Here is a 25,244-nt window from a genome sequence, read left to right as displayed (position 1 = left end):
AATGGAAGAGGAGGGGGGAAGATGGAAGAGAAACAGGCCCTAGTAAAGAGCCAGGGTTTGGTTTGGGTTCCCTGGGGATGGGCAGTCTTTGAACACTTGAGAGACACCCATCAGAGACCATTCACATCCTCCTCCACCGTGAACCCAGGATCGCTTGGTTCTCTGAACTGAGGGCAGCTCTAAAACTGCTCCAGGCTGCCAGGCCAGTGGGCATCACTGGCTCAGCCCCCCAGGACCAGAGCAAGAGTGGAGAGGGGTCGTTGAAGAAGCATCCCACGCCATTCTCTTCCATGTGAACCCTTCCTCTGGCAGGGCTGAGACCAGGATGCCAAAGCAAATGGACCTAAATCACTCTTCTTTTGGTCTCATTCTGCCCTTTTCATAGGTAGTTAGGCTGCCTTGAACATACTGTCCTTCTAAAGCCCTCTTCATGGTTATTAATGACCCTTTGTTTATTTTAATATATTTACTAAATCAGGTACCCAAGGGAATCCTCTACATCAGTGATGTGAAAAATCCTGTTGCCTGAAGTCAAAGAGGTACATCTTGATTTCTGATTTGCATGTGCTTGTTTTAGTGCATTTTCCATGAGGGAGACAGCAAGCGAGCAAAGCGAGTGAGGAATGCTGATCGCTTTCGAGGCGCGAAGGTCTCCTGCTTTAGTGGTTTTAGCATTGGGGTTTCACATGTACGTAAATGGTGATACCAGATGCTGAAGTGAAGGATGCATTGTGTGTTGAGACGAGCATGCATGCATTTTTATATTGATTTCATGACGTAGGTGTGGTGTACAGAGTACTAATCCAGTCCGAGTGGATCTCAGATCTTTCGCCTTAACTAGCGTGAGTCTGTTGACTCATCTTTATATTTGAATGTCAGACAATTTGCGTTGTCCCCCTCCTGTGTCCAAATGTGAGTTTGGAGCCACTCCTCCCTTCAAATGTAGGCAGAGGGAGGCAGAAATGTGATTTTCACCTATGAAAAAAAATGAAATTAAGCTATTTAAATGGGTTTTCAATTACAGGGATCCCGGGGTGAATTTAATTATGAATCCTCTTCGTTTAGAGAGCTAGACCAACACTCTTACACCAATAATTACTTAGTGTTATCGTTTTATGTATTCCTGTTACGTCTTATTGGCTAATGGAATGAAGTTTGACTTTTTTTTTTTTTTATTAAATTTGCTTGCTGAGAAATTTGCATGAAATACAGCTTTGGGTTTAAGTCCCACCGTCAAATTGCTACTGTTTAAGAAGGAGACACTTTAAGAATCCAGTGAATTGAGGGTGTCAGGAAACAGACCCGGATTTTTTCCTGCTCTTCTGATATGGTATCTGATTACTTACTTTTACACGTTATTATAAGGACAGGCTTTGAATAACTGGACTGTGAATATTTAACATGATTTCTTTCCTAGCCTTAAACAAAATTAACATTTTCTTTAATAGCTCTCATACATAGATTTTAACTAAGTGTACACCTTTGGGATTAATTTGTGTATCCTTGTGTATGCATGCCATACCGATACTTTATTCCTTTCTCTTTCTATTCCTTTCTTTTATCCCTGTCCTTATAATTGCAGTTTGAAAGCCATCTATTAAATATAATGATCCAGACACACCGGGCAGGTTTTGTTACACCGAAACCATCCATTTTGAGCAAAGAGTTAATGAACTTTTAAGGCAAGATTCACCCGGGTCTTGACCCCACCCCCCGTAATATTTCATATAAGGTTACTGGCGGGAGAGAAATCAAATTTCAGCTGTGAACATGATTGACAGGTGAGCGTGAGGAAGAGAAAGGCATTTGGCTAGATGGGGAATTTGGAGAGGAGGACAATTCCTCCAAGTTACTCTGTGGTATTAGGTATTATAAGCTGATATATGAAAAGTTCAATACTTGATACTCCTGGGAGAGTTACTTAGTTTATTTTCAGAAAGTCACTTTGGTTAAGAGATGTCAGTCCTGGAAGCCAAAAATGGGGAATCACTAGCTTTCTGCTGTCTTGCTGATTTCCACTATGTACAACTTTGTGGCTTATTTCTGGCAACTTTCTAGGCTAGAGTGTGAGAATTAAATCACAAGCCATTTGGGGAGGCATTTGATTATTTTATTTATTCTCAGAAACACAGTCTAGATTATATTCTGGTTCTTGGGCATATTACAGAATAGTCATCCTAAGTGGTATCACAAAAAGATCAAATTCTCCATTTTCCTAGCATCCCTTGATCCTAACATTTTCCATTAGTGCACGTTCCAGCTTAACATACGCAAATCTACCCAAGTGCATGATTTATCAAGGTTGTGCCTTCTAAGCAAAGTCTTCTAACATGATGATCAAGAGAGACAACAGTCCCACACTGCCGTTTGATGTCAGTTTCTCCATGGTAGCATCCCTGGGTCAGGTGTGATGTTAGCATCGTCACCATGGAAAGAAGTGATGGTGTTGCTTGACCCTAAGACAAAGAGTGGCTTTGGAATTCACCTTAGAGCCTGTCTCTTAGCGTGAACTGTCAAAAGGAGGTAACACAACTACTCATGGTTGGCACCAAAACTGAAAGCAGGCCTTTAATACATGCTCTTTCATCTTGTGTGTTGAAACACTAATTTCGGGAGATACTGGTGGACCTTAGCCTGCTGATGTGTATGCTCTACCCATTACAGATGTTCCTGACATTGGCTAAGACCCATCCGGATGCAACCGAGCCTTAACAGAGCTGCCTTGGGGCAGGGCAGGTCGGACACATATAACATAGGGGAGAGGCCTGTTGGTAGCTTTCCTGTCACCCGTGGGAGTTTCCTGATGGAACTTGTAAAAACAGCTCTTCCCGGGTTCTAAGTACCCGTCACTTTTTTTTTTTCCTAGTCTTAACAATTAGCTGAGTGGATATGTTTTATCCTGACTGTACCTATGCTGACGTGAGTTCAAACCAATGTAAGGAAGGCTTTACTCTGTTATGAACTGGGATATAAACAAAAAACACAGTAAAAGGACTCCGAAATCTTGTTTCTCCTTTGTATAACGTGTCCTCCCACGTTGCCAGGAATCACCCAGAAATAAAACGCAAGCATGGTTTCCCAATGTCCAGTGTCAATGTGGGTACCTGAGCCCAGCTGTTTAATTCCAACATAAAATTAAAGATGTCATAACCATATTTCCTTTGCAGAGTCCATCAAAATATTTTAACAAAAATGGTGAATGAGGTGTTCTCAGGCAAAGGCCATGGGAAAACACAGACCGTAAGTTTTCGTCTCCTGGTGCCTCGGTTTGAAAAGCCCACGTGAGAACCGTGGCTTCACTGCAGACCCCTCAGGGCCTCTTGGTCCTCAGCTTTTAGAGTAACTGCCCCGTCCTGGAAGACAGCAAGGGGTAGGATGCTGTCTGGCACGCAGATCTGGAGAGCAGACCAATCCCTCACAGATGCCATGAGTATGTCTTAAGCACATTACATCACTGTATTTGTTGGCACTGAGAAAATAAGGGAAAATAATTCTGTTTAAAGCGTTTTATTACTGGGACTAACTTACCGAATTGTTTGTTGTTGTTGTTTGTTTAATCAGATTATGCTCCTGCCCAAGCCCCCCCCCTCCCCCTTTCCATACAAGGCTGCCTAATGTCTTCCTTTCTGTGGACACCGGCCCACTAGTGAGCAGATTTAATCAATTAATTATAGCAGAGCAGGTACAGGGCAAGCGGCTCAACGAACTCACATTATTTCCAGTCAACGTTAGAATGCTATCAAAGGGGCTGCCGTAAAGAAAGGAACATTATGCATTTGGGAGCATTTGGGGGTGGGGGGAAGGAAGAAGGAATTTTTGCACGAGTATAGCACTCGTTCTTTAAAACAAAATGATGCTTCTGTAAAGAGCTTTCGTTCTAAAAGCACACATTCAGTCACCTGCCAAAATCTCAGATTTATTGCTGCCGTTCACAGATGCCAATGTTGAAACTCTCCTCGCCTGCCGCTTGCTGAGTCTTTCATTTCCTCGATCCAAAAATTACTGTAAAGTTGTTGTTTAGTGTCTGCCTTTTTTTTTTTTTGCTTTTCCTGGCACCTAATGAAATTATCAGCAATAAATGAGCTATACAGAAGGGTTGGGTTTGCTTTTATTTATTTTTTTTGGTCTTTTTTTTTTTTTGGCAGTATTTGGAAAATGCTGGGACAAGGGTAAGCCGGTGGGAATATTCGGACTGCCTCCCTTTCCAGCGTCTACAGGAAATAAAGCTATTAGCATTTATATAATTTCAGATGGGAACTAATACTGAGGGTGGGAGGGGGGAGGAAGTTTCAGGTGTTGAGTGGGAAACAACACAGCCCTGACCTCCAGTATAAACTGCTGGAAGATATTACCACCTAATTAACAAACCAGGGGCGCATCCTACACCTTCATCCCTGGTGAGGTGAAAATGACAAAAAAGAGAGGAAGGGAGTTTGTTTCTTGCCATTCCCTCAGCAAGCAATCACCCTCTAATGACGGGTCATCCACATGGAGCAAGTGACGATTTCTTTTTAGTCCTTTGAGTCTATAGAAAAGCACAGTAACTTCATTTGCTGGCAGGTAGGCAGCAGAGGTGAGAATTGAATTGATCTGAAATTGACCCTGCGGTCACGCCTCCTTTAAATTGGGTTCTTCAGACAAAGTTTCTTTCCTTCTTCCTGGGCTCCTGCCAGCAGCCAAGCTGAGTCTTGAGTGGGGTGGGGTCGAGGTGCAATTATTTAAAGGGATTCTGACCCCAGGGTTGAACCCCCAACGCAAAGTTCCTCAGGATGGAGACCTTTTGTTACAAATGGTGCTTAATTAAAGGGCTTGAGTCCACCGCGATGGCGTGCCTCTGGTTTGCTTATATTTTAGAATGAGGTTCATTCCTGATGTACAAGAAATGGCGGAGGAAGCATCTCTTACTGGGCTGAAAGTTTTGAACGGAGAATAGAATTTTCTGTTTCCTCTTAAATTTCTCTTCCTTATTTAACCGCCCCCCCCACCCCGCCTCTTTCTGATGGAGCCATTAAAGGCCTTTCAATAAATCTTAGGGTGCACACGATACCTTTGACAGTGTTGGAAATCCTGCCTTGCTTTTCAGATGGCCAGGAGAGCCTGCTGGACAGGAGGCCTGGCCTCTCTCACCTCCCAGCGGCGAGGGTCGCCAAGAGAGATCAGAAATTCCTTCACTCATTTTGACCTTTTGGACCTCAGCTGAGAACCGCGGTCTCATTCTTTGCTCCAGTGGTTGGTGCCTCCTGGTAGTTCTGTCCTGATGCTCCATGGCTCTTTTGTTCATGTTATATTCAGTTTTCCCAGCCATTTTCTTTTCTTTTCTTTTTCTTCTTCTCTTTTTCTCCTTTTAAAGCCCGGAAGCATTTCCTCACCACAGCGTAGTAGAAGGAAGGTGCACGTGCTTTAACAGGCGTGTTTGGAGATGTGAGCCCGAGTTCCCCCGTGCAGGGAAGGAGCCACAGTTTGGTATGAGGACAGGATTTCTGTAGACCTCGGGGCTGCCCCGCGGCCCAGGGCGGAGGGCCCTCAGCTGCGGTCCTCTCGGCTCCGGCAGCCTCTGGAGACTCAGCACGCATGCGCATGCGAGGCACCTTTCCCAGGAAGCCTGGCTTTCCCCCCACCCCCACCCCCGCGCTCTCCTGATCTAGTGGAGCCTCTGGAACCAGAACTCGCTGCTTTCAGAGTGTTCCCCAGTTTAGTTCTTAGTGATAAAACTGTTGGTAAAAATGGGATGCGTTCAAAACACTCTAGTCTCCACGGGGAACCTGGTTAATTAGAATGTTACCTCTGTTGGCTCTGCTCTTTGCTCACTTTGTAGCGTCCTGACAAGCCCTCGTGTAAAACGCCCGAAGGTCAGTGGAACGAAATAGCACGTGACTCGTGCGGTAAGCCCTCCCTACACGTTTGTGGGCGGATAATAGGCCCAGCTCCCAAACTCAGCTGAGAGGACTTGAGTTGGAGTGTGTTTGGGCCTTGCAGTCTGGTTCCTGCCCCGGAGCAGAGGGTTCCCTTGTCCGTCAGAGCTTGGAGCTTTCATAGCAGCGCGGAGACAGTCGCTCGGCTCCGGAGAGGAAAAAAAAAAAAAAGTAAGGAAGGATTTCGTTTTATTCTTTTCGAGCGCTCTGATATTAGTAATGAAAACTTTTCCATCCCTGTTGCTGAGAAATTTGTGTTTTTTAAGGCATTGGTGGGGATGTGATGGCGAGGGATGGGGGGGTGAGGTATTAGATCCAGCAAGATGTTTCTGTCTGTCTTTACTCAGCGTCTTACAGTGTTCTTCAGATTCTGCCTCCTCTCCAGCATCCTTTCCTAATACAATAAAAAGAAGGCCCTTTCCCATGTTTGCCACGGTTAACTTATCAGATGTTTCACTTTAGGAAAGATGGGATCCAAGTGTGTGATTTCATTGTAAATTCATCAGGTGTCTCTTGCCAAGCTATTGAGGACGCAGTTATTCTGAGAAGCCATCTTTTACTATTTCTTTAAAATGTAATTAAGATCAGGCCACTGCCTGGTTTCAACTGGACGGTTCCCCCGCCCCCTTTTTTCTTTCTTTCTTCTTATTTTTCTTTCTTTTTTTTCTTTTTGGCTATTGCAAGCTGCAGTAAAGTGACCTGTAATTTATAATCAGAGTTTGGTATCGTTAAACTGTAAAATCTGACTTTGGGGTTTTGCTCATAAAATAAATAATTGGAAAAATATGGCAATGAGGCTTGTACAGTGGAGGCAACGTCAGTACATGTATATCTGTGTATCTGAATATACGTGTATGTATTTTTTTTGCTGGAGGCTCTTAAGCTAGCCCTGAAAAAGCATCTTAGAAAACCGTGACTGTCAACATCCAAGTAGGAGGATTCCCTGATAAGAATATAAGCACATTTTCTTTAATGAACTTTGAATTCGTTTTGTAAACTCCCTTCGTCATTCACGTTATTTTTTAAGGTGTATTATTTCGGCACTAAGGAGTCAGCATATACACGCTCGAACTCTCTGTCTATAGGCTATAGCGCGCCTTAGCTAGAAAGACTTATTTTTTCCTTTTCTTCTAACAAGGATGCTCATTTAGAAAGCAATGTTTATGTGAAGTGCTTGTCAGTTGGCATTTTTACTGGGTTGCTAACCCAAAGGTAAAATATAAAGCCATGTCTTTTCCTCACTGGCTTGTTGGCTTGTTGTTACTGGAAGGGTCCCTCCGTTGTTAGCTTGATAAATAATTTTCCTAGGGAGACTCTGCTGTATTTTTATGCTTGCTGTCTGTTTTCTGCTTGCTGCAAATAAATTTCTGTACTCAGAGGGCACTAAAACTCCAAACACGTGGTATTTCCCCATTTTGCTGCTGGTCGCCTGAAATATTTATTCCATCTCATGTTTTTGATTCATTTTTTAAAGGAAAAAATAATTCGTGATTAACAGCAAACAAAAATTAGCCCTTTATTTCTCAGGACCATTGGGTTTGAACCTGGAAGTGTAGGTTGTTTTTGGAAGGCTTTGCGTGTCAAACCCTGTTTCATATTTGTCACATTGAAGACAAGAGTTATTCATTTGGGGGAGTCCTGAAGTTTTCTCATTATAGATTTCCTTCTCTGCCTTTCTTGCTGTACGTATTAAGCTGTTAATATGAGAAATGAAGAGGAGTATAGAATTCTGCCTAGAAACAAGACACTACACAAATTCTTTACATTTGAAAAATGATATATTGTGTGAAAATGGAGATGAAATTGATCATAGGTATCAATATAGCTGTCAGCATCCCCCTGGCTCTCAGGCCTTGAGACTTGGGGTTCACTCCTGAGGAGAGATTGGTGTGGGTCAGTCATTGGGGCAAAATGGGAGGTTCCCTGGCACAAACCTAAACAAACACACCCGAAAACATTCCAGTAAAATAAAATACAATCCTAAAATAAAATAAATGAACATATTCTATAAATTACAAACACAGTGAACACAACACATAGTAGGGGTACAAATAATATGTTTAATGAAGGAAGGATATTTATGCATGTTGGCAAAAACAAGTGATCATTTTAAATCATTGCCAGATTATCGCATTAATTGAAATATGATTTTTTCAAAGCAGATCTTCTACTTGCGGTTTGCTCATTAGCGGGGTCTTATTTTCTGAAACTGGAACATATTTTTACAAAGGTACCAGAGACATACATTTGAAGCTAGAATGCCAGCTCACATAACCAAGATGTTGAGGAGACTGAGTCACAGGTTTTCTGGAGTTCAGCTTCTGCAAAGATCAGCAAAAGGAAGATGAGAATGTAGAAGAAGGGGCAGTAGACATACATATTGATTATTAAAACGTGTATGTATCTTATCAAACGTGTACACAGTTTATTTTCCTCTCCCACTTCTCAGGGATTTCAGAAATGAGCTAGGCTTCAAGCGGATGACTTGTTTTTCCCCTCTAACTCTGCAGTTGTGGAGACTATGAGAATCAGATTTTTTAAATATTTAACGCAGAGTTGATAGTCACCATTTCTTCCGGTTACTTTGGGGTGGTACCGGTTAGTCAGGAGTTAGAGAAAACTTCCATGGAGTTGAAGACCATGATATTCCACCCAGCCCTGCCCTTTGGAGGTCATCCAAAGCCTCACAGGCGATGCTGACGACAGCTACCATTCATTGAGCATCTCCTGGTAGCCAGGACCTATGCCACCTTTGATCCTCACAAGTAGAGGGGGCAGATACTTTAATCCCTTTTATAGAGATGCAGAAACTCAGGCACAAAGCAGTTCAGGTAGGATTTGACCTTACACCACAGTCATGCAGATTTTCTAGCTAGACACCATGCCACCCCTGCCTCAGCCAGCTCATTCCCTCCTTCCCAGTTAAAGAACTCAGTGTTTAACCTCAGCACATGTTGTGTGGGCTCAGCTGCCCTCCCCTCCCCGGTGTTCTTTTTCTGAGTGGGGTTGAGTGACGCCTAGAAGAAAATGCATTATAATCTCAGAAGGATCTAGAAGATCGGGGCTAGTACTTCTCATGAGCTTGACCCTAAGGACCCCTCTGGCTCTAAAAGCAAACGATTCTGTGGTTTGGGTTGTGGTAGGTAATGGAGCAGCCTTTATTCAGAGATAAAGATAGTCATTTCAAGAGCATTTAAAAAATAATAGATGGTACATTTCCTTAATACCCTGTAATGTGTAAAGTGTCAGGTGCACAACTGACACTCAGGAAATTGCTGGATAGTGAAGATAAATTAGCGTTAAAGCACTCCATTGAAAGGCCCATTTAATAAAAAGTTGTCAGCAAAACCTGTAGTCCCATGAAAAAGAGCACACACTTTCTGCATCTGTAAAATAGGGGTAGTCCCTCAAAGGCTTCTGCAAAGGATTAAATACGATATGTGTGGAAAGCGCCTGGCACGGAGTAAACATCCTGCCATACTTGGCCCTGATCGGTATTATGTGGAGTAAAACTTTGACCTTGACACTGTGCAAGCTCTGATTTGTTTTAGAATAACTTCGTGGTTATGATATTGGATATCTTCCCTCTGCTTTAAAATAAGCGTTGTCACAATTGGAAAATGGGGAAGAACCTAGAACAGTAGTTTATTATCTGCCTTCCCCTCAAAAACTACCATCACCCCTAAAAAAATTTTTTTAAAGGTGTACTTGGGAAGTTCTGTGGTCAAATAATTTAGGGAAATCATGGATTAGACCAAGTTAAACATTTAATTTTGCTATCCTCCATCTCGGAGCCTTTATATGCTAACATGTATTGTGACCCTCCATAGGGAAGGACCAACGTGGGTAGCACACAACATCTTCTCAACTTATTTGAACATGGAACCTGTTTTCTAATCAGCCATCTTGTGGAAGTAACAGTAGGGCAGTTTTGAAAAATGGTTGACTAGGTAAAGAAGTTCTGACTTAATTATTCTATTTAGTACCAAAGGACCCCTTTACTAATTTCCACCTGTGAAGCCCATGTTCTCAAGGATTCATTTGTAATTCTGTGTGTTTGTTTTATTAATCAGAGCCCCCTCCATAAAAGCTCTAGGGCTGGGCTTCCCTGGTGGCGCAGTGGTTGAGAGTCCGCCTGCCGATGCAGGGGACACGGGTTCGTGCCCCAATCCGGGAAGATCCCACATGCCGCGGAGCGGCTGGGCCCGTGAGCCATGGCCGCTGAGCCTGCGCGTCCGGAGCCTGTGCTCCGCAACGGGAGAGGCCACAACAGTGAGAGGCCCGCATACCGCAAAAAACAAAAACAAAAACAAAAACAAAGCTTTAGGGCTTCTGATTAGCAAGAGAAGTGATATAATTCCATTGATGTATATTCAATCAAAAGCAAAAAAAACCTGATCATGGGGGTTATCCTGTAGGTCTTTACGATGATAGCAGTGGTTCATGGGTGTCATTACTGCCTTCACAGGCTCCCTTTGGGCTTTTGGGATGCCGGTTTGGGATCCTCTGCTCTGATTAAAAAACCCAGGATCACTGTCAAATTCGAACTGCTGTTTGTGATTGGATGAGCCTTCCAAGGGACTCTGAGGTCTTGGCAGGAGCCCGTCAATTTCTTAGAATCTTGGACATAAAAACTGCCTTCAGGTTTCTGTTCCTTTATTGTAAGGATACAGGTGTACATTAAAGGCATGAAATGCAAGATGGAAGGTGGGCAGTGTTGGCGATGGGGGCTCATTCTCTCTGTTCCTCTTCCCTGCCTTTTCTCTGTCTGCACATCTGCTTCATTCTCCCTACAGGAAGCAGGCGGGCCTTCTTGCTTTGAAGTACGCCTGATTCCCACCCTCACCCCTACACATCCCCAGCAGAGGTTGGTTAGCAGCTCTGCTGTCCTGTTCAGAGGAGATAGCTGATAGGTTCACCTCGGTGAGGTATATCTTTTGTCCAGTGAGCACTGGCTAGGGGTGGGTCTTTATGGCCAGCTGCTGCCTAATCACATTTGCTGAGAATGGAGTTCTGCAGGGACTGGGAGATGGGGGAGATGGGCGTTTCCCAACGTGGGGGAGGGAAACGGGTACCCAAGAGTCACGTACACCTCTTAAGAAGATAGGAATGAATAGAATTAGGCCATGAACAGGTCTCTGAACCCAGAGACTGGATCATCAACCTTGGATAAACCCATGGGGCTTTTAAAAATGTTGATGCCGGGGCTTCCCTGGTGGCGCAGTGGTTGGGAGTCCGCCTGCCAATGCAGGGAACGCGGGTTCGTGCCCCGGTCTGGGAGGATCCTGCATGCCGCGGAGCGGCTAGGCCCGTGAGCCATGGCCGCTGAGCCTGCGCATCCGGAGCCTGTGCTCCGCAGCGGGAGAGGCCACAGCAGTGAGAGGCCCGCGTACAGCAAAAAAAAAAAAATGTTGATGCCTTGCACCAGACCAATTAAAGCAGAACCTCCACAGGCTGGTGGGGCTGAGGCATCAGTATTTTTTTAAAAAATTAATTCCCAGTGATTCTAATGCACAACCATGATTGAGAACCCCTAGTAGAAGTGTCCAGAGACACAGCTGTGGAAACCCAGAAAGTGAAGAAGCTGCTGGTGAATTTCCCATCTTTTATTGTATTGTCTTACAAGTCAGCATTTTTCAGGTCCAGTTTAAAATTAAAAGGGATGAACAATTGCTTTGTGTTTTTCCTGCTTCCTCAGGCCTTCCTAGTGCTCCATTAACATCAACTCCGTTTTTTATAAGGAGGGCTCAGGCATTCAGATAAGGCACACAGGGAAAGAGAATCTGAGTTGATGTCCAGAAGCCCCATTTTTTACACCTACCTTGGCCACTAAGCAGCCTTGTGACCTGGGCAGGCCACGTTCCCTGGACTACCCTGCTGGACTTGATTCTTGTGTTTTGGGAAATGGATCAGCTGAGCTCGAATCAGAGGCCTTCTATGAGTCTACACAGTCAGCTAAGGGACCAGTTTGTCAGGGATTCAGCACGTGAACCAAGAGAGATACTAAGCATTCTGAGCCGGCACAATGGCTGATTTTAAACGTGGAATGGTGTTTTAAAAAATTCTGCGTGGAAAAGAAAAGAACGTATTTGGTTGTCAAGTTACAAAGATAGACATCGTGCAAATTCTTTGCACATACCTTTGCAGTTACCAGTGAGATATTTGTGTTACTGGTCGTCATAACCGGCAGGCACTTAGTCAATGGGTGATCGGGGTGGTGGTAGAAACAGGACCAAGGAAAATGCCTCTGGTTAGAGTTAACCAAGATGTGTGATCACGCACTGTCAGGCACACTGATTCTCCACTAAAGCATAGCATTAAACCGCACAGAAATGGGCCCGCTCTGGAGGCGCTCTTTACCTTGTAAGACAATTACCTTTTAAGTTTCTCGTCTTCTCTTAGGCTCTAAACTCTGTGAGCCTGGAGTACGTGCCTCATTTATTTTTGTACCCAGCACAGCCCTCTCCCAGGGAGCAGCACGGGGCATCTTTGTCTCAGATCCTCCTGGGAAAGTGGCAGAGTGTACCTGAATGAGGCGCTCAAACAAACAAACACGGAAAAAGAGCCTGGTAAGAATTCCTTAAATGATGAAGATGACATCTTTGCAGTCTGTCACAATGAGAGGGTGTTCTCTTAAACCTCTCCCAGCTTTTCCACAAACCCATATCCCGACATTTCCTTGACACTTCTGTGGGCTGAGCTTCCTTTCCTGGACAGCTTGTTAAATATGGTCTACACCAGACCTATTTCTCAACGTCCTCTTTTGGAGAGCTATTGGAAAATAGACGCTTTTGCGGTGGCTGGTTGGGCCTCAAAGTTGTTATGCTTTATCTTAAGATTTTATTCAACGAACACTTGTTTTGCACCTGCTATACACTAGAATATGGATTTGGTGCTGAAGGATTCAGGAACAAATAGGGCACAGTTCTTGCTCTAGAGATTTATTATTGATGCAGACAGACAATTGAAAACAGTACATGCTGGTCCTATTTGATAAACGCTTCCCCAAAGCTGTGGGGTTTGTGAAAAGGAGGAGGGGGGCTGTTTTGTGAACATCCTATGTGAAGGCAAAAGCTACGAAAGTAGCAAAAAAAAACTAGTGTTTTTTGTTTTTTTAAACTTAGGATAGGGAAGATCTTCCTTGCCTGACGCAAAACCCAGATGCTGTACAGCAACGGACTGATAAATCTGACTACATAAGCATTTGAAACCTACGCATAGGAAAAATGCCATGAACAAAATCAAAAGACGAATAAGTCGGGAAAATCGCAACCCACAAGATGGACAAAGACCCAATTTCCTTAATATGAAGAGTTCCTTTAAATTCATAAGAAAGAAAGTAAACAACCTGATAGGAAAATGGGCCGCTTTTAGAAAAAATAAATACAGATGACCAATAATCTTCTGAAACTATGTTCATCTCACTCCTAACCAAATAATAATAATAATCCCTTTGGGCTGGAATCTGGGGCCATGGGCAGTCTCATACACTATTGTGAGCCTGTACATTGGACAACATCTTAGGGGGCTAATTTTTGTAATATCTAATAGCACAGAGCATTCACAGACCAAATACCCTCTTCTACGCATTTTGTGCTTGGGAATCTTAATTCAACACAGCAGTGCGGGCAGAGCTGGAATAAACTCTGTGTTTCTGTATGTGAGCTGGGGAGGAAGGATTGTCCTGGGCATGGACCAAGACGGGTAAACAGGGTTCCGATGGAGAAGAAATTGCAAGGCCAGACCAAAGAGGGCATGGAAACAGAAGACAAAAGGAGAGAGAGGAATGAAGTAGTGTGGCTGGTGCCCTGAGGGTTGGCGTGTTTCCTTTCTCTGGCCACTTGTGCCCAGCACTCGTTTTGACAACTGTAAAACCATTCAGGTGTGACCCTTTCTCTTGATTAATCCATCTCACTCCATGCTCCCCACCAGATAAGAGACACCTGTGTAGCAATGAGTCAACGGAGCCCTGTTCCCGGAGCCCTGGCAGCGGTCCCTCTCTTCTAGCCCTTTTCTGTGTCATCTGCATTGTCCCAGCCAAAAGTGTTAGCAAGAAGAGAGGGAGGGGCATTTTTCAAAGAACTATGTGGGGATTTGGTCACGTGTCCGTCATTAACATCAATCGCAGATGCAGGGCAGAAATGCCTGGTAAGTTCCTACACACACCTCTTTGAAAAAGGTCCCCTCTGGTGTGGCTCCCAGGCTCCCCTCCACCGATACAGGATTTGGGGCCTTTGAAGTCGGTTGTGGACATTTCACTGCTTTCTTTGACTCCAGCAAATTGCTCCAAAATGCTACAAATGTGAAAAAGTGGAAGGGAGTTTTAGCAGCAGCTTAGAGGTGCAATCCCCTTAAGCCATTGACAGAAAAATGTGTTTCTTCTTTCAGTTTTTAATTTGGGAGTTATATGTTAAAATACAGCAATGCCGTTGCAGTCTTCTCTTAGGAAGAGAAAAATGAAGAGTGAGTTGGGTACCAGGTGGTGAGTAAAGGGGTAGATTTTGCAGCACTCGTTCTTTGAACTTGTCGTAGGGGCCAAGATGCCTGCAGAGAAATTGTGTAAAACAGATTTTGTCTAATGTGGTTGAAAAGCGTTTCCAACAAGGGGGCAAGCGTTTCCAAGGTGAACCTGGATTTGACTGGGTGTCAAGGCAGGTTTCCTATGCTGAGCCAGGAAATCCTGCAGACGCGTCCTGCAGGAACTCAGGAAAGGACAGAATAGGGAGATTTCAAGCCACCGGTCTAGGGACGGGGTTACTGGTGTGCTTAAAATATTGCGTTTAGAGTGCTCCTTTTGCGGGGAAGGTACTTGGCCTTGGGTGCATTTTCTGAAAATTTCTCCAAAGTTATTTTATTCCCGTAGTATGCTAGCACTGTAATAAATTAGAAAAAAATAGGGGTCGGGGGACGCCCACTAGAAGGACCCCAGGCTTCAGCCACCACCTACATACATTTCAGGATTTGGCACAAACCAGACGTTTTTCAAACTCATTTTGTTTTGTTTCAGCAGAGGAAGCATTTATTTGTAAAATGACAGGTTATGTGAGATCACTGGGTAAAAGAGAAGTGAGACGCTTATGGGGGTAGAGCTGATCCTCCAAGTTCTGGGCCCTTCTCTCTCTACCCCCTAGGGCTCCAGGATGTCTACAGCCCACTTTGAATACCTTTGGGGAGTCCTTCTCTAAGGGAATGCCAGCTCAGCAGGCTTTGATGTAACAAAGGACCGCTTTCCCTCACTGGAGACACTGAGAGATTGCTCAGGGTGTTACAGACCTCAGTGCCAGACGTTTCCAGCTTTATGACTTAGGGAAAGTCTCTTCCCTTCTAAGTGGGCATGATAGAACCAGCCTCCTGGAATTTCTCCACGGGTTAAATGAACAAGTCACAGCAGCGTCTACTAAGTGTGATGCCAGCAGGCTGTGGTCCCCACTCAGGCGGCAGCAGAAGTGACCGGTGATAACTGTGTCTCCTTTGCCTCAAAAATGTTCAGGATCCTTCTCCCCAGGATTCAAAGCAACCTCAGAGTCTAGTTGGTCAAAGTTGACTGCTTCCTCCTTTTTATTTTCCTTTTACCACTTTCTCTGCCTGTGATGAGTCCCTCTGCAAGACCCTTTTTCCCCTTTTACCGCTCTGGACTCTGATCCAGGACCCAAGTCTTTCATTCCTTTCACTCAGCATTTAGCACAGGGGATCGAACGGAGCATACTCCCAGTAGATGTTTGCTGGATTGACTGTTGTTGGTGAGCTAGCACCGCCCACTCCTGCGGGCTCCCGAGAGCCAGTTGTATGCGTCTCTTTCAATTCCACGTTCAGTGATTTCACGTCGCGGTAGCATGAAATCGGCTGTGGTGGGAATATTTGCAGCACGGAATGCAAGTGCTAATAAAATCGAGCCCCTTTCTCTGGCCTCCATCCTCTGCCAAAGAACCAGTTGTTAAACATTTAGCAGCACACCGCTGCATGAGATGCCCAGATGGAAAAAAAAAAAAAATGGAAATGGAACAGAGCAGGATGGAATCTATCAAATGCATCACGGACATTGCTGCTCTGATGGTAGCACAGAAGAAGCAGAGAAGGGGTGATTATTGTAGACTGGAGGCATCAAAGAAAGATCTTAAAGGATGGAGAGTTATGGGCATCTAGGAAAAAGTGGTCAGATGTTCCAGGCTCTGGGGAACAGGATGGGAGAGGACATGGCCAGGTTAATAAGGGAGTGACTTTGGACTTTGCAAAGGATGGTGAGGAGATGGGCTTGCCCAGGGCGGAGGAGGGGTAGGTGAATAGTAGAACTAAAGGCAATGGCTGGAGGAAGGGATTGGGACCTTGGAGGATGCTTAGGTACTGTTAAAGGAGAAGTTGAATTCCATTTCCTCCTGCAGCAGTGATTCTGTTACCTTGTAGATACGTCTGACTTAATGCAAAGCATTCACCTGCCAATTTTCGTGGCCTCCTTCACCTCTTGAGCTGGTGCGGAGTCCAACTAAATGCCTTCCAAAACGTTTTGAGATTTAGGTAAATCGATGAAAGAGGGATCCAAAAAGAGGGTCAGTGACAGGAGCTGGGCCGTGTGGGGCTGTGGCTTGAGGCTGAGAGTGGGGAATCGCTACCCGGTTCTTGCCACTTCCGTCCAAGATTTGGGCGGATGGGTCAGGGGACCAACCTCAACTGTTCTTAATTTTAATGCTTGGACTTCGACCCATGCCTCCCTGAGAACCAGGGGCAGCTCCCTCGAGGTTGGTGGTTCTCAACCTCAGCTCCCCATGAGAATCGTCTGGAATACTTCCCAACCCGGATCAGTTAAATCGGAATCCTGAGGTGGTACCCGGGCATCAGTGTTGTTTGCAAAGAGCCCCAGGTGATGGTAGCGCACAGCCAAGGCTAAGACACACTGCTGTAAGGCACTGGGTCTCAAACTTCAGTGATCACCAGATTACCTGAAGGACTTGTTAAAACTCTGATCGCTAGTAGACCCCATCCCTCGAATTTCTGATTCAGGCATTCTGGGGATGGGGCCTCAGAGTGTCCATTTCTAACAAGTTCCCAGGTGATGCTGTAATGGGGCCACATTTGAGAACCTCTGCCGTAAGGTAACTGAAACAGCATTTGGAAGACGATTAATGGGGGCTTCAGGTAGACTGGGGTGCCATTTCCACCTCTGCAGTCCCACCTGCATGACCTCATTGTTTGTTTAAAGCAGGGATGATTTTGCTCCACAGGGGACATTTGGCAACACTTTTGGTTGTCACCACTTAGGGGACTGGATGCTACCGGCATCTGGTGGGTGGAGGGCAGGGATGCTGCGAAGCACCTTGCAGAGCACAGGGCAGCTCCCACAATAAAGCCTCATTCAGGTCCAAATGTCATTCGTTCTGACACTGGGAAACCCTGGTTTAAAATCTCTGAGCTTCTTTGGACTTCATAAATGAAACAGGAATAGTCATACTTGTTATTCTAGGTTGTTGGTGAGAATAAATGACGTCCTACAGGTAAAGCACAGTAGGCAGTTGTACGTGGTGGTGGTTGTTATCCTCCCAGCTGAGTCACTTGGTGATGTACACTTGGTGGAAGGACCTGACCTCCATGGACCTGTTTTGTCATCTGTAAAATGGGCACAGTAATAGGTCCAAACCCCTGAAGGGTAGACGTGAAGATTAGAGATACTCTATGCAAAGTCCCTAGAAGCAGTCAATAAACATGATCCATTATTATGGCTTCCCGTTCTATCTTGACCCGGACCATGATTCTCTCCCTTGAAGAGTCTAAGATGCTGACTAACTCCTTCTCACTTTGTAGGTCCTGTTAGATAGGTGAGAAGTCAGCTAGTTTCCAGGTTGTCAGGACTCAGGAACAAGAGTGGGAATCGGGCAACCTCCTAACATTCCAGGCCAGATCGAAGACTCTCAAGCCAGATGGCGTTTCCAAAGTGCCCAGCTGTGTGCGGCTCATCAGAAAAACTGATGTTTCATTTTGGTTCCAGAAACTGTTTCCCAGCCTTGGTACAGATCTCCTTTAATGAGAATTTGGTGACGTGAAACGTTTGGAAAACAAAACACCTCCGGGACCCACATCCCACAGGTAGACCAGTCTCAAGGCAGTAAGTGATTTAGGGTGCCCCTCCCCCACATCTTCCAGAGGGAGTATGAATTTGAACCCAGGTCTGCTTGACTCCCACGCCTGGTTTCTTGACCAGCCTTTGGCTCACGATGTAAGTTACAACAGGAACCCAGAAGACACCAGGGTCCACCAGGGGCCATCCACAGACACCTGGGCCTGCCAAGCCTCCTTTGCAGAGGGCCTCCTGCCCCCAGCCTCGGAGCTAAACTGTCCTTTCTCTAATCTTCACGCAAAATGGATTTTAGTAGCTGGATTTTATTGAGAAACTGACTCCCTCATCGCCCCACCCCCAGCGTTGAAAAACATATTGTCTTCTTTACAGTAGTTCATTTTGCTTTCCGAGGTGATTAATGAATTAAAGATGCAGTGTATTTATTCTTTTGCCTGATTACCATTCTGTAATAAATCTAAGCTCCAGAGTCTGTCGATACAGGAAGGCCAACCTGCCTCTTTGGAAAATAAAGGTTTGTGCATTAAGCTGAACTTCCAGCTCTCCGACGCAGGAGAAAATTCAGCTTTTAGAGGCTTAGAGAAGTAAGTGGGAGGCTCAAAGAGCTACTGGCCGCCAGCTAGAAGATCCCATTTCTGTGGATGCGAAGGCACTTTGCTGACACCTACCTGGACATGGGAAGGCCTGTTAGCCTGTAGAGGGGATTTCTTTATTGGAAGTGCTGACTATCGGTCTCTTCTTGGAGGTAGCGGTAAGGAGGGACGTGACACCCACGAAGACCCCGTCCCAGACCCGCGAGATTTTATCATCAGTGTAAAACGGTGCCCTCTCTGAATTTCTCTCATCTCCGGCTGGGTGGCCACGTTCTGAGCGTCATCTGACTGAGCACGTGGGAGTGAGGTTGCTGGTTCCCAGGGAGATCTTCTGGAGGGCAAGAGAGCACGGTGGCTGAGAGCGCTGCTGATGCAGACAGACAGGCCCTCCTCCGGCTCTGCCTTGTCCCTAAGTAGCTGAGTGACCCCTAGTAAATCTGGTTCCTCATCCATGCAGTGGGGGCGCTTCACCACCCCCCCGCCACCGAGGGCTCTTGGGAAGTTGGTTGGCCCATAGCACCTTCAGGGAGTGAGGCCATGCTTTGCCTTCTGAGGATCTGACCTCACGTAACCCCCAGCCAGTTTGACCTGTGCCAGGACAGGAAAGAAACAAATGGAACCAGGCTGGTAATGTCGTTGGCCATTGCCTTTTATTTATTCATTCATTTATTTTAAAAAGAAAAAACAAAACACAAACAAAATGAAAAGCCAGTGATTTATATAGGTTCATTTCTCAGCTGCCACTCATCAAACAGAATATATATGTTACATATTTTATATAAGATTTACATAATACTACTGTATTATGAAATGTATATATGTAAAATACATATATGATGAAAAATATATTCATATAGTTATTTCATTGTATATTTATATTCATACATATTTATTATATATTCTTTATTATATATTTTACATATATACAATATATGTGTATATGTATTTGTAATATATATTTATATATATATTACACATATGTAATATATATTTATATATATATTACATATATTACTTTACATAATAAAGTAGTAATCAAAAATCAAATCAGGGCTTCCCTGGTGGCGCAGTGGTTGAGAGTCCGCCTGCCGATGCAGGGGACACGGGTTCGTGCCCCGGTCCGGGAGGATCCCACGTGCCGCGGAGCGGCTGGGCCCGTGAGCCATGGCCGCTGAGCCTGCGCGTCCGCGGCCTGTGCTCCGCAGCGGGAGAGGCCGCAGCAGTGAGAGGCCCGCGTACCGCAAAAAAAAAAAAAAAAAAAAAAATCAGATCAAATGAGTCCCCCCTTTCTAGCTAATATTTGCATCTTGATAGTAGGTAGCCTTTCTTTATATGCAGTTTATCCATCCCCAGACAGCCCAAGACGTACCTTCAAGGACCTTATAAAATCCCCTAGACCCGGGATTCAAAATTCCATCCAAGTCCATTTTTCTGGAAAGAGAGTCCCTGCATTCATCAGAGCCTCAAAGGGACCGATAGCCAAGGAGAGTCTGAAAATCAAACCACAGGTACCAAAGCCCTTCTCTCTCCTCGTGAGATTCCCAGGCCCAGGACTTGTGGGGATAAGTCAGGAATGGGTGGCTTCTCAGCGCCCTTAACTCTACAGGGGGACACCGTGCACGTCACGCTTTGACCTTGGTCCCCTCCCATGGAAAATAGGGATGACGGGATGCATGCTGTGGCATGGTCAGAGACTTAGGTGGCCGGGACGCAGCAAGGTGCCAGGCCAGCATCAGCCCTCCACACGTGTCTGGTTGGCGAGAAGTTTCCACGATGTGTTCCCCCTGAAGCCATCAGCCCCCTCATCAAACGAGATTCCACTTCCTGGGCTGGGCAGCAGCGTGGTGCCTGACTTCTCATCTGTACATCTTTCCTGACCAGCCTAGGCCCCTCCAGGCCCCGCCCAGTCCCCCCAGTTCCTTAGAACGCTGACCAGTTGAAATCTCACTCCAGCAGAGAAGTTATCAGACTCACAGATGTATTATTTTCAAATGCGCCAACATGACGGGTTCGTAGGGCTCCACTGTGACACCATGGCCCTTATTCAGCTGTGGACTGATTCCTCACTTTCCTCCCCGAAATTCCTCCTGCCTCCCCCACTGCGACCAGAACACGAAATTTCCAGGTAACAGATGCAAGAAGGTGTTTCAGCAAGGTTCGCATGCTTCCGAGGACCAAGGAAGACTTCCACTTTCTCTCCAACAAAATAAAAAAATCGCAAAGGTGGAGAGGAGAGAGGCTGCCCAGCAGGACTGTACGTGTAATTATGCAGTGACAGCCTCTTAGTGGGAAGTCCCAGGAGGCCAGAGGAGGTGGCCGTGGCCATGGGGATGGGGACCTGCTGAAAGCAGGGCTTGCTACACTTGAGATGCATCCCGCTGGAAGGTTCACCATTTCTGCCTTCGAAATAACACGGAATTGTGAACTAGATTAAGAAGAAGCTTCAAACTCAAGCTAACAGTTTGAGGCTGCTTTTCCCAGCATCCCAAAACAACCACAAGTGATTGTGCTCTGAGGAGTCTGCATGACAAGTTTGTTTTAGTTTTTTTTTTGCGGTACATGGGCCGCTCACTGCTGTGGCCTCTCCCGTTGCGGAGCACAGGCTCCGGACGCGCAGGCTCAGCGGCCATGGCTCACGGGCCCAGCCGCTCCGCGGCACGTGGGATCTTCCCAGATCGGGGCACGAACCCACGTCCCCTGCATCGGCAGGCGGACTCTCAACCACTGCGCCACCAGGGAAGCCCTGCATGACAAGTTTTGAAAGTGAAAAACTTTACGGGGAGCAAAAAGTTTCCTCCTTCCCAACCAGAAGTGCCAGAGGTGACCCCCTGAATCAGGATGAGATATGAAATCAGCTATGACAGCCCCTGAGATCATCCAGGCTGTCAAACCCGTTTTACGTGTTGTGTTTGTTGTGCTAGCTTTTTTTTTTTATTAAAACACCCAGACCACTGCTGTCCCATAGAAATAAAACAAGCCACATTTAAAATTTTCACTTTTCTAGCAACCACATTTCAGAAAATAAAAAGAAACAGTGAAGTGGATTCTAATATTAGTTAAAACCCAATCCCTCAAAATAGTATGATGGCAACACGTGATCAATATACAAATGTATTGATGAGGTATTCTACAATCATTTCGTGTGTGCAAAGTCTCTGAAATTTGATGTGTATCTCAGTGTGGTTGCCAAATGTTCCATGTTTACTGTGAAACAGAGTCTGACCCAAACAATCAGGGTGTGCTTCACGGGGAAAAGAAAATGTACATTGCTTTAGCTGATAAACTTAAAAGTAAAGCAGTTAAAAGCAGAGACAACTAAAAATTCAGTTCGTCAGCCACACCAGCCACTTTTCAAGTGCTCAGTAGCGACACAGAGCCAGTGGCTACATCATCGGATGGTATCCCGAGCTCTAGAGTTTGGGAGTTATCTCAGTTATTGGGTTGAAAAACCACCAGCTGCCAGTGTGAGATTTAGCTCTGTCTGGTACCTGGAAAGTCCGGTGCCCTTACAGACATGGCCTTCACCCTGTGTGTTAGATCCACCAGAGTGTAAGCTCCAGGTGCTTGTGTAGTATAGACACCTAGCATGGCACCTGCGTGTAATACGTACTTAATAAATATTTGCTGAATGGACGAATGGACAGGAGAAGGGACAAATGAAGAACTTCTTGACAGGTAGATACGTGTGAATTTAAAAGAGGACCCTGAAGAGTTTTTTGGTTTGGGTTTTTTGTTTGTTTTGTTTTGGGGCGGGCTGTTCTGAAAATGGAGGAGGCATCTACTCTGTTTCCTGGACCAGGGGAGGGGCTGGATCCAGAAAGACAAGGATGGGGAGGTCTCCGAGCCAGAGCCGGGACCTCGGTGGGATGATGTTTTCTTTCCCTCTTCAACTTGTTTTTTTAAGGAATAAGTCCTGGGTTAGAACTCCAGATAGCAGCTAGGTAGTGTGGGACCTTCTCCAAAGCAAAGAGGCTTACGAATGGGGATTGGAGAGACCTTGAAACTCTGCACATGTTGGGAAATCTGCGTTTTTAGGTCTGTGCTGAGGGACGAGGCCGAGAAGTGTCCTGTACTGTTAGTTGGCTCCCAGGGTGTAGATGATATACATGAATGATGTGTGCTTTGGTTAGACAATGGACCTTTATGCTTTGAAAATGGATTTTTCTGAGGGCTAAGAACTGTGTCTCTGACTACTAGATCCTGGAACGTGATGAGGAAATCCATTCACTTAGTCATTCTTTCCATTCATTTATTCATTCGCCTGACACATCACCTATTAAGAAACCATTGTGTGAGGTAGTGGGGTGCTGGAACATCATAGGTGGGCACAAAGCAAACCTTGTCCCTGCCCATCTTCAGCTTCCCAATCCCTTGGCATACCTTGGCTTTATTTTTTTCTTGTGAAGCCAAAATCAGTATCTATTTATTTTTTTAACATTTATCAGTATTTTTAAATTGACATATAGTTGATTTACAATGTTGTGTGAATCACTGCTATACAGCAAAGTGACTCAGTTATACATATATATACATTTTTTTCATTTTCTTTTCCATTATGGTTTATCATAGGATATTGAGTGTAGTTCTCTGTGCTATGGAGTAGGACCTTGTTGTTTATCCATTCTGTATATAAAAGCTCACATCTGCTCACCCCAACCTCTCACTCCATCCCTCCCCCAACCCCTCCCCGCCTTGGCAACCACCAGTCTGTCCTCTATGTCTGTGATTTGGTTTATGTTTCATATATGGGATCATTTGTGGCATATTTTAGCTTCCACATATAAGTGATATAATATGGTATTTGTCTTTCTCTTTTTCACTTAGTATGTTTATCTCTGGGTCCATCCACGTTGCCGCAAATGGCATTATTTGGTTCCTTTTATGGCTGAGTAGGATTCCACCGTATATATGTACCGCATCTTCTTTATCCATTCATCTGTCAGTGGGCGTTTAGGTTGTTTCCAGGTGTTGGCTGTTGTGAACAGTGCTGGGCATCGCTTGGCTTTATGGAAGCAATTCACCGTCATTGTGCTCAGTGTCTTAAAGTCTGAGAAAAGAGTGCTGTGACAAGACCTGGTCTGGATATTAGGAGACGTGAGAGTGACCTTGAGGATTTGAGGATGAGAAGGATTATGTATGCCTCGAGAAGTGAGGGGGGTAAAAACGGAAAGGGGACATGTTTTTCAGGGAGAAGTGGGAACGTGGGAGGCTGAGAACAACAAGGTGCTGAAAGCTGACCAGCGAGTGGTTGTGAGCTTGGGACCAACGGTACCTGTCGTGTTGTGTCCATTCTTGGCTCCTATGTACCTTGCTTGCTGCCCAGCACACCACATGCTCTCAACAAATACACTGAATTAACGAAGGCAAATAGTTATCCCCGGGATTCCTAGCTTTGGGGGCCACTCTTGTCAAGCACCAGACACATCTCTTCCTCTTTTCTCAGTCCGTCCGGTTCCGTTCTGAATGGTGTGGATAACTTGTTGTAACTCGCTTTGGCTTTGGAGAACATTTTCTGTCCCTCTTCCCAAGACATCTCCCACAATCCCATAGGTTTGGAGAAAAACAGACACCCTAGTTCAGGATACTTTTTATGCTTAGCTGCACAGCCTATGTTTTTGTTTTTGTTTTGTTTTTTAAATTTTCAACAATAGGTTGGTTCCATTTAATTTGCAATGCCCAGATGGAGGATTGCATAGGTTTCCCTGCTCTAGCCCTTATCTCCAATTCTTTTGATTTCTCTGATTTAACCAACTGGATCTCCAAAGCAATATGTGACTTACAGAATTCCTTTGAAGAATAGTGTTAGTGACAGAGACAGAAGGGAGAAACAGAAAATAAAACGAAACAAAATAAGCCAAACCAAAACAATCATATGTTAGTTAGAACTTTCAAAGACCCATGTTCTGCTTTCCTTACCACGTGTGCCCATCAGATATCCAAACCATGAACTGATGTGATCGAGAGGAAGGAAAACAACAGAGTGAAATACAGCTCATCAGCATTTTTCATTTCCGCTGGCTCCTCCAATTTAAAAATGGAATCATGTTTAACATCTTAATTAGGGACGGTAATGTACAACAGTTTTCTTTTTTATGAACATCTAGTAATTTACTCTCGAAGTAAATTATAGTCAATTTATCTGCAGTGACAAGTCAATAAAACAGTAGAAGGCTCAAGCTTTTCCAATCACCTGATAGTTGTTTCTCGTTTTTACTGTTGAATGGAAGGCAGGGAGGGCAACAGGTAAGGGGTATGTCCAGCTCAGGGTGAAGGCTGTGGCTTTTGAATCGGCCACTGGCAGGCTTCCCCCATGAAAGACGCTGTCTGATTTTTGCCAGCTGTCAAGGGTTTAGAATTTGCATAGAGATGCACATTGTTGAGGACAAAGAATGACTGGGACCTTTGGGTCTTGCTCTGTAGATGGTCGGGGCGATTCAAGTGGTAAACCAAACTCCCATCTGCTTTTAACAGTGGTTCATTCTAATGAGAGTGCTACGTTCGTGCACAAACCATGAGTAGCCGGAAGCAAGGCGCCTCCTCGGGCTCTCTTCTTGGTGGTGCAAGCTTGGTTAATAGCTAAGCCCGCTCAAACCACGGCCAGTGTCCTCAGGCACGATGCTTGTGTTTGACGGGTTGTACTGTGGTTTCAGAAGCGGCAATCAGATCAAAGTCGAC

At 45.1% G+C, this 25,244-nt stretch overlaps 1 long non-coding RNA gene across 1 annotated transcript in view; it reads left to right on the top strand.

Moving 5' to 3' along the window:
- Nucleotides 1-18,401, top strand: part of LOC132510506 (uncharacterized) — a 32,917-nt gene extending 14,516 nt beyond the window's left edge. Inside the window, exon 2 of the long non-coding RNA XR_009537320.1 lies at nucleotides 17,706-18,401. This is a non-coding gene — a long non-coding RNA (uncharacterized LOC132510506). The remainder of the gene's footprint in view (nucleotides 1-17,705) is intronic.
- The last annotated feature ends 6,843 nt before the right edge of the window (nucleotides 18,402-25,244 follow it).

The sequence above is a fragment of the Lagenorhynchus albirostris genome, chromosome 19 (assembly GCF_949774975.1).
Source record: "Lagenorhynchus albirostris chromosome 19, mLagAlb1.1, whole genome shotgun sequence".
Lineage (NCBI taxonomy): Eukaryota > Metazoa > Chordata > Mammalia > Artiodactyla > Delphinidae > Lagenorhynchus > Lagenorhynchus albirostris.
This window is presented reverse-complemented; position numbering and strand designations above follow the sequence as displayed.